Here is a 9,017-nt window from a genome sequence, read left to right on the forward strand (position 1 = left end):
TTTTTTTGAAAAAGTCTTTCTCCATATCCGCTTTTTATAGCCAGCTTTACGCTGACCTCTTTTAAGATGGGGGTGCGTTTGCCTTTCTTAGGGGTGGAGCGCACTTTTCGAACTGTTCACTGCTCACTTGCTTTACTGCCCACAGACATCTGCGATGGTTCAAAAGAAAAAATACATTTGTATGTTTAAGGACTGGCGCCTGTTCCACAAATGTCAGACCCACTGCAGGCTGCGCACATGTGCTTTCTTCTGGGAAGACGACGGGCTGTCGCAGTCATCGGCCACTACTATGTCGCCATGAGACTGTTTTGGTTGTAAAACTGCTTTGCAAGACAGATGAGATCTGCTAGGTGTGACATGCAGGGTTAAAGGTTTGACACACTCAGCCGTTCACCTTCCTAGCTGGACATCAGTGCCCAGTTTAGTCGAATGGCCGTAAAATGTGACTGACAGGGCTGTGAAGGTCACTAGTCTGACGGAATGTGCGACATAGAAACGTCGCTATCACAGGGAGCAGGATCGGGTAAGTAACGCACTCGGCTTAGTGCCTTCCATGGTTTACTGGCCCGGCCTTTGTCATTCTGGGGACCGTGAACGGGCACCATTGGTTTACATTACAGCCTCACCTCATCCCGGCACCTAAAGACATCTGCGTTTGTGGTGTGCGTCACGAGATCACTTGTCCTCCATCGTCAGCTTCCTTCTATCTGTTGGGTATCAGTGCCCCTGCTAAGACTGGCTGGCACTGCTTGTATAAGGGGGGGAGGGTTCTATAGTGCCACATCACCTTAGCACATAATAGACACGGTATTGTAGAAATGTGTGAGTCGGATTCCTCATTACCAGCTCTGGGGCGCTGGTTACAGTGAGGGTGTAAGCCGGTAGATTGGGGGGTGTCTGAGCTGCCCGCCTTAGGGTCCGGCCTCTGTGGTGGGCACTTGCTTGTGCCACGGTCTGTGCACTGGCCTCCTCCGGCCTGGAGTGCCGTGTTTATGCTGCTTGGGATAACTTGGTGATAGCACACCGGTCCCTCTCAGGGGAACACATTCTGTGGATTACCCGTGGAAGTAACAGACAGGACTAACACTGCACCCCCTGCAGATGTATTTTTTAATTCAGCTTGTGCTTTACCTGGTTCCGCGCCTACATTGCCGATTCCGTATTAGCTCTCTTGAATCCTAGCTACCCCACTTGATCAGCGGGTGTGGTTGATGACAATTTGCCGTATTGCAACACTCATAGGAAAAGTATCAATCTTGCCTTTCAGCTTCAGATAAACTCGGTGCTTTTTATCCTCGATTTACTACGCTCAGTGGCTTTTGTGGGCCCCACGTCTCGCCTGTTTCACTTTCCTTGCATTATGTTAAGTGCTTGTAGCAAAGCTGTGTGTAACTGGCAAGACACAGGTTCTGATCCTTTCAACCTCGAGTGCTCGATAAACTGAGTAGTATAGTTTGGAATTGGGTAATTGCAAGGCCATTTATGTACAGTCCTAGGAAATGGTGCTCCGCAGTAGCAAGCACTTTCTGAAACTAGCAGCATATTTTGTTTAAAGTGCCAACAAATGGCCACATTACGGTAGCAGGCGCAGTATGAAAAAAGAACTTATTGCAGACCGGCAAGTTAAGGGAATGCATCCGGCTCCGTCGGTAAAAGGAGTACCATGCAGCTGGGTGGGGCCCGTGCTTCAGCTGCCCCTGTAGACGGTGAGCACGGTGAGTGGCTGAAACAGGTGCAGCACGCGGGGCTTCAGGTGTGCTTATGCAGGGCGAGGGGTAATACAGGCGCAACACCAGGGGTTTCAGCTGTGCCTGTGCGCGTCAGTGGCTGACACAGGTGCGGCACGCGGGGCTTCAGGTGTGCTTATGCAGGGCGAGGGGTAATACAGGCGCAACACCAGGGGCTTCAGCTGCGCCTGTGCGCGTGAGGGGCTGACACAGGTGCGGCACGCGGGGCTTCAGGTGTGCGCGTGAGTGGCTGACACAGGTGCGGCACGCGGGGCTTCAGGTGTGCTTATGCAGGGCGAGGGGTAATACAGGCGCAACACCAGGGGCTTCAGCTGCGCCTGTGCGCGTGAGGGGCTGACACAGGTGCGGCACGCGGGGCTTCAGCTGTGCTTATGCAGGGCTAGAGGGCGGCCTCAGGGCAAGGGAGAGGCTGTGAAGGCGGCACGGGCGGACCCACGCGCCACAGTGCGAGCAGGAGGCACGCGGCGGGCACGGCCGGGCTCGACGGGCACCGTGGGGCGGGACGGGCCCGGGCCGCGGCCGTTGTACTTTAAGAGATGTTACCCTTGAAAAGACAACACTCTCTAACTTTATACACGCGGCTCGAGCCCCCAGGCGCCCAAACTCCCCAGTAACAAACGCCGCTTTTACCACATAGAGTGGCGCCGCGCAAGACACTTCTGAAAGGGAAGTCCTGCCACTGGGGCGAGAGCTGTGCGAGGAACATCCTACGGGGCTCTTGGGACCTTCGACGAGTGCGTACCGTTGTTACCGGCATCTGTGTAGCGCACATCACACCATGAGTATGGGATAAACCTGCTTGCAAGCACGGAAGAAGCTGTTGTAGATCGTGCGGCGGCGACGGGCGATGCCCCATAAAGTCCTGTAACGCCATCTCTGTCCGTCGCCTTTTTCGTTGTCTTTGGTTCCAATAAGCGCCCATCTCCTCTCTGAACGTACGACGCCTCGAAGTGGCACCGGTCAAAACGTGCGGGGAGATGCCAGCTGGGCCGCGGCAGCGTGCCCCATGCGGTACCCCTGCGGCCAGGGTACAGTGCTGTGGTTTCCGATAACGAGCTGTGGCTTCGGGCCTGTGGCCTTGGATTGTGTTCGTTTGTTGGGATGTTGTCAAGGGGCTGGACTAAGAGAGAAGGTTCGGAGCTGTATTTTCTGGCCTGGGTTAGGCACCGATCATCCATGGAAGAGAGCAGGGGACTGACTGTCAGGTACCACTGCGTGCCCCCCACCCCCTTTCCGCTGAACTGCACGCAGGCGCACCCCTCGGTCCTCCAAGGGGTGCACCGCAGATACACACACTAGGTCGTGCTCTCGGAAGTACTGCTGTATTGTTTCTGTTGGGAAAGGGGTTGTTCACTGACTGTGCAACTGAGCGACATGAGCTCCAGCCCCAGCTCTCCTGCTTGGTAAGGGTGCGTGATCCTAGGCACACAGCATAATATATTTTTGTGCCTAGAGTCTCGTGTCTGTCGAAGTCTACTTCAATAACACTGGATTAACGTGCACGTCCGAAGCGCCGCATGCCATGAAACATGCTATGTCCTGTGAGCCGAGTTGAGAACGTAAAAGGGAGCGCTTTACGTGCACAAACCGGTATACACTTATCAAATGTAGGTTTTGCAGAGGTGTGGCCCCAGGCGGCAGCTGAACAGTTCCACAGCCTCCGATCAGTACTGGGCGCAGTGTAAGGGGTGCAGCGCTTTCGTCAGTGACAGGCCAACAGCACGTCATAAACTCTTTGGAAATGACACCATCATTGCAGACGGTGTGTTTGAGACCCTATCCTCAGTATCTATCTATGCTATCGCCAGTGCTGCGGGTAAGCCGGAGTCCAAGCGCCTTGCTTCTTTGCAGACCAGGATGGAGATGCAGGGTGATGGCATGAGTTGTCCAGTATCAGACAGTCTAGTGCAGGGGTGGGATGGAGTTGAGAAGGAAGGGAAACGGGTGCATTCCGGACTGGCCTTTGTGGTCTGCAGATAACGCCACGGTGTGTTTTGTTTCTGTTGCCTGCTGCTCCAAATTAGGATGCACAAGGCGACTTCTGACTGCTAAAATGCGCAATTCGAGATCCCCCAAAGAGTACTGTATAAATGATATAAAACATAATATACAATATTGATGTCGACGTAGTGCTTTCAAACAATGACATCGTTTTATAACGTTATTACTAGTAAAATTGACACTGTAACTGTTAATTACAAGTATTTATGTGGAAATCTTCGCGGAAAGCTGGATGCACAATAGGAACGAATGCAGAATTAAGGTTATACAGTCGGAGGCCTGAACCTAAAAATGTCAGACAGAGGCAAGGTGTCCCGCAGTACAAACCCCAGGTTCTGTGCGACCTGCGAGGGAAACCTAGACCCAGAAAACACCGCGGTGAGCTCTGCAGGGTGCTTTTTAAGAGGTCTGCAATCAGTGAAAGGGAGGCCTGTCGCAGTGGCATGGGTGGGGCCGCTGTCTGCTACCTGAGCAGATGCAGAGGCTTTTTATGTGGCACAACCATCCCAGTCCTCACCCAAGTTGTTATACAGAGGTTTAGTGCACCCGATCAGTCATAGAGGAAGAAACTCAATTTGTACATCGGTAACATTCCTGTGCCTGCCGATTGAACAACCAACGCGTCCTACCATCCTCAACACAGCAAACCATACTACCCCACGGCCGCTCTCTGGGACATTAGACTAATCATCCTCACAGCAAAAAGCACAGAGCCCACTTGAGAAGGGCACCTCGACAAGCTCTTTTCTAGAAAACAAGACCCAAAAAGGCCCAAAGGCCACGTTCTGGAGAACGCTCACCTAGTTCAGCGATGTCGAGTAACAATATACTTGGCTGTGGTAAACCTGGTCTTTTCATAAGACACTCTATCAGAGCAAATACCTTGTCGAAGTCTAAAGAAACTTAAAAGCCACATGTTATTAAATTTTGTATACTGTACCCTCTCCCATAAGTCATAAAGGTATTGCAAGTCACAGAAGAACAAGACAGAAGGCCGAGTCCCTTTAATAAGGTCCCTAGACTCTGACTTCATTTGCTATATGTCCTTTTTATTGACTTGTATGGGTATTTCTCTTCTGTCAAGCCTTTGGTCTCTTGCGTTTCCCAGTCAGATCTTGGGGTTTCAGATAATGTAGAGGTTGATACAGAGTGCGATTGGGAAATTATGGTGCTCACTTATGTGATTCACACAGTATTTGTTAAAGCAAGTTATTGCTGCAGTGCTCAAAAGGGAGGATGTTCACCCACACCCTCAAGAAAACCCTAGGGTTTCATACAACAGCAAAAATCCTTAAGTACACACAATTGTACACACAATTATGAAATTATCTTTCAGATGTCAAAGCTCATTGGTGTCATTTGTCCCATCTTTATTGATCCTTTTCCCCACAAATTCACCAGGGCTTATTCTTTTAAGACGTATCTTTAGTACAACAAATCCTTGCTCAAGAAGGAGGCCTTGATCGGAATGTGCACTGTCCGCAGTCAACCGCAAGGACTCAGCGCGGTCTTGATTAAGGATTTGTCTCAATTCTACTAAAGCTACTTGATTGGTGATAAACCAGACTCGTGACGGTATCCTGGTCATGAGAAATACACGACAAGAGCAAGATACGTCTTAAAAGAATAAGTGGAGGGGCAAGATGTCCTATGATGAAAAGCGTGTTGGCAGTGGGTGAAGGATCAATAAAGACTGGGCATACGACACTAGTGAACTTTGATATTTGAAAAATAATTTCAGAATTTTGTATACAATTGCATGTGCTTAAGCAATTTTTGTTTTCAGATAATGTATAATAAATTAGGAATGTGTACTATTAAAATAAACATATCAAAAACAGGTGTAATTTGTTGCAAATAAATACTTGTATGCTGTTTACTGTAAGACTGTACCAAAGCTTATTTAGAGTGTGTGGCTAATATGCATATAGACTACGGTTTGCTGGTACCTAAACTTTTTACCATAAACATCGAATGACTGGATTTTCAGACCAGAAAGCATCGAAGGAAAGAGTCTGAAAAGCTTAGTCATATTTTTTACTATTTTAGTGGCAGTGAAGTGTCCTCAGGAAGTTGAATTTTTCAGTGTCTTGCTGGCTCTCGCAGGTATTGTGATGTTACAACTCAACGGTTGTAACTTATTACAGTGGAGAAGCTGTACATTTTTCTTAGTGATGTCTCAACTGGAATGTAGCAATAATATTATCGATAGGTTTTCATTGCAGGTTTCATGCGTCCTACAAATATAGCTAATTTCTAATGCAAGATACTTTTGGTTTGTTCTGTCATGGAAAGACAATAATCCGCTGTGCCATCCTGTACACGACTCACCCATTTTTACACAATGATGCAGACAGCAGAGGAGCTAGTGGAAGGAAAAAGGCAGCCAACGTGTTTTATTGGAAGACAATAGTCAATTCTCAGGTAAGTTACTTTTGTCATTGGATGTTGGGAAATATTATTCTGTTTTCTTGGCTGTCTAGAGCTGGGATACATCATTTACGAAGTTGTGAATTTGTCCTGTTCTGGCAACATATCTATCTATCTATCTATCTATCTATCTATCTATCTAATTATCTATCAGCCTTTCTATCTGATCTCATTGGGTGTTCGCAATACATAATTTTCTATTTTTCCTATGAAATGGGACAAACAGCATCTTGGGAAAATAAACTTGCCTGTGTGTAATGGCTGGTCATGGAAAGAAATTGAAATAATTTTGAAAGTCTATAAGCTGGTATTCCTTCCTCATGACTGCTGACTCGGTCCAACAGTTGGTTATTCGTGGAAAGGCTAGTCTGTGTCATCGTGAAAATGTTGCGCCTGTCTGCTGGTTGCGGTTTGGTAGTGATCACTGGTTATTTGTACGGTTTATAAAGAGCTATGTCTTATTGTTTGATTACTTCAGAGATACTAGTAGTTGTTTTTAGATCGGTAGACTTTTAGAAAGTACATACAATATTTGATTGGTGTTTGTACGGGACTGCACTCTCAATTTTGTGCGGTGTCTGCTTTTGAGATAGCAGGAGTTCTTGATTATGGATATACTGTGTAAGAGTATTGATGCAGTGGTTAAAAGGGGATTCTTTGAAGTTAGGTGTGTGGCAGCTGAGAGGATTCAAGCGGCCTGGCTGCTGGGGGAGCTGAACTGCAGCAGTGGAGGGTAGGGAGAGGATATGTTCAGAGCTGAAGGCCCTACCGTATGGACTGAGTCTGTCCTCAAGTACACTCCTTAGTCTGAGGTTCAAAAGTTGTCTGCTCCCCCTCACCTGACAGCATTTATGCAGCTCACTGAGCAGTGGCGTTTGTGTCCATGTGCTGGTCTGAATTCTGAATCCTCGCAGGCACATTGTGCAACTTTAGTTTCTTTTGCCACTGTAAAAGACCTTGAGGGATACACCTTGGGTCTTTTTCAGTTTTAATTTTGTGGGGTTATATTTCACGGACTCAGTCCAGAAAGGCAGCAGACTGCTTCACAAATGTATCAATACTTGCTTCTTTCTGCAGCTGACATGAGCAGTGTGTATGTTCGTAAAAAGAGTAAAGGTTGCTGCAATTAAAAAACAACAGTACCTATGGCTTCTATAAAATATACAAGTTCACAACGGTCGCTGATTTTGGCGAAGGGGGTCTTCGAGCCTTACCATAGGCACAATGCCAAAATGTGATTTGTCATGGCAGTGAGCAATGAGTGGCTCAACTTGAATTAAGCTTCTAGTGTGACTTCCTCACACAGCGGAATAAAGAAAGCTACATGCTCAGGCAAGGAATGTTGTCAAAGACGCATTATGTGACATTCTGCGTCAGCATTATCTGGCTTCGCACTGGATCATATGTTATGGAAAGCATATAATTTAAAAAAGAAAGAAATCTATACACACCCAAGCCCATCCTACTTGAAATGTTATTCACCAACCATTAATGATTTTGTCTTGCATGGAAAAATAATGGTGTTTTGTTGACCCTGTCCTTTCTACCTCCATGTGGAAAATAGTTTGTTTAAAGCACTGCAATTCTGCCCTCAGCAGAAAACAAGCCTGCTTGTGCACAATTACTGCAGTAAGATCTGCACCTCTTGTATTCCGCGCATGTCACTCCTGTTTGAAAACGTATCTTCAGTGGCAGGTTTACCCTGTGTTCACATTACAGGGCCCTGGAAACGCTTCTTCCCATAAAGAAAGAGCTCTTCGTAACACTTTAAAGTATTACATATTAATAATGTTTGGGCCACGCTAGCAGGTTCTTTGAGGCTTAATCATCAGACTTCAAAGAGCTGCAACAGGTTTCGCATTATTCTGAACAGTGAGTGGCCTCCTAGCGCTTGCTTCCAGAGAAGTGCATGTGATGTAAATAGGAATAGCCAAACGTTTTACTTTCATTTCCATATGCATTCCTACTTAAATTGAATACGTAAAGGTTTTCCATCCAGTTGGTATGTGATCCGAGCCAAATTGTTACCTTTTCAGTTGGTTTACTACAGCAATCAGTAGCTGAACATGGCCAGTTACCGTTTGTAAAGTGTCTGGGTGCCAATGTACCATGCATACAGCAGTTTTCATTATTTTGGGTCTGATCTATAAATGCTTTTTGTGGTCACAATGCCTTCACAGAACCAAACATTGCAACCTGAAAAATCTGTGTTGCAGCATGGTAAAGTAACTGCGAAATAAAGTAAGTTCCTACGTGTAAATCAACGTTTGTGACGTGTTTGAATTGCTTTTGGGAAGGTGAGTGAAAGTGACTTATCCCATCCATTTGTGATTCAGAATGCAAAGTGTCAGCGGTTTATGGTGACAAATTAGGCCGCAAATAGACCACTTACGGATGTCCGACTTAGGGCAGTAACAGATTCGCAATGGACAGCCTCCCCTTTGATTAATGCAGCGTCGGCCTCGTGGGCATGGCGGCGTAGACAGTGGTCTAGGGGCCACCTCATGACCCCACCCTCTTTTATTTTAAACTAGCAACTGCCCTTTAATGGGGCACGGGCTATACAAAAAATGAGGACATCCGGGCGTTGCAAAGACAGTGGTGGAGGTCAGCTTGCACTGGTTTCCCTCCCTATGTTCGCAGCCAGCTGAAGAGGTTTGCAGAATGCGTCCTGCGAGGCAATGTGTTCTGCAGCCTCTTTCCGAGTATACATTTTCAGTGTGATTTGTTAGGACATCCGTAGCACCGAATTAGTATAAGGAAGTCCGTCTTCGACAGAACTATTGGGCAGCTTTAGGAACAGAATTGGAAAAAGCTTTGGGCAGACCCAGGCAAGTG

The sequence above is a fragment of the Pleurodeles waltl genome, chromosome 2_2, assembly GCF_031143425.1.
Source record: "Pleurodeles waltl isolate 20211129_DDA chromosome 2_2, aPleWal1.hap1.20221129, whole genome shotgun sequence".
In the NCBI taxonomy this organism is placed as follows: Eukaryota; Metazoa; Chordata; class Amphibia; order Caudata; family Salamandridae; genus Pleurodeles; species Pleurodeles waltl.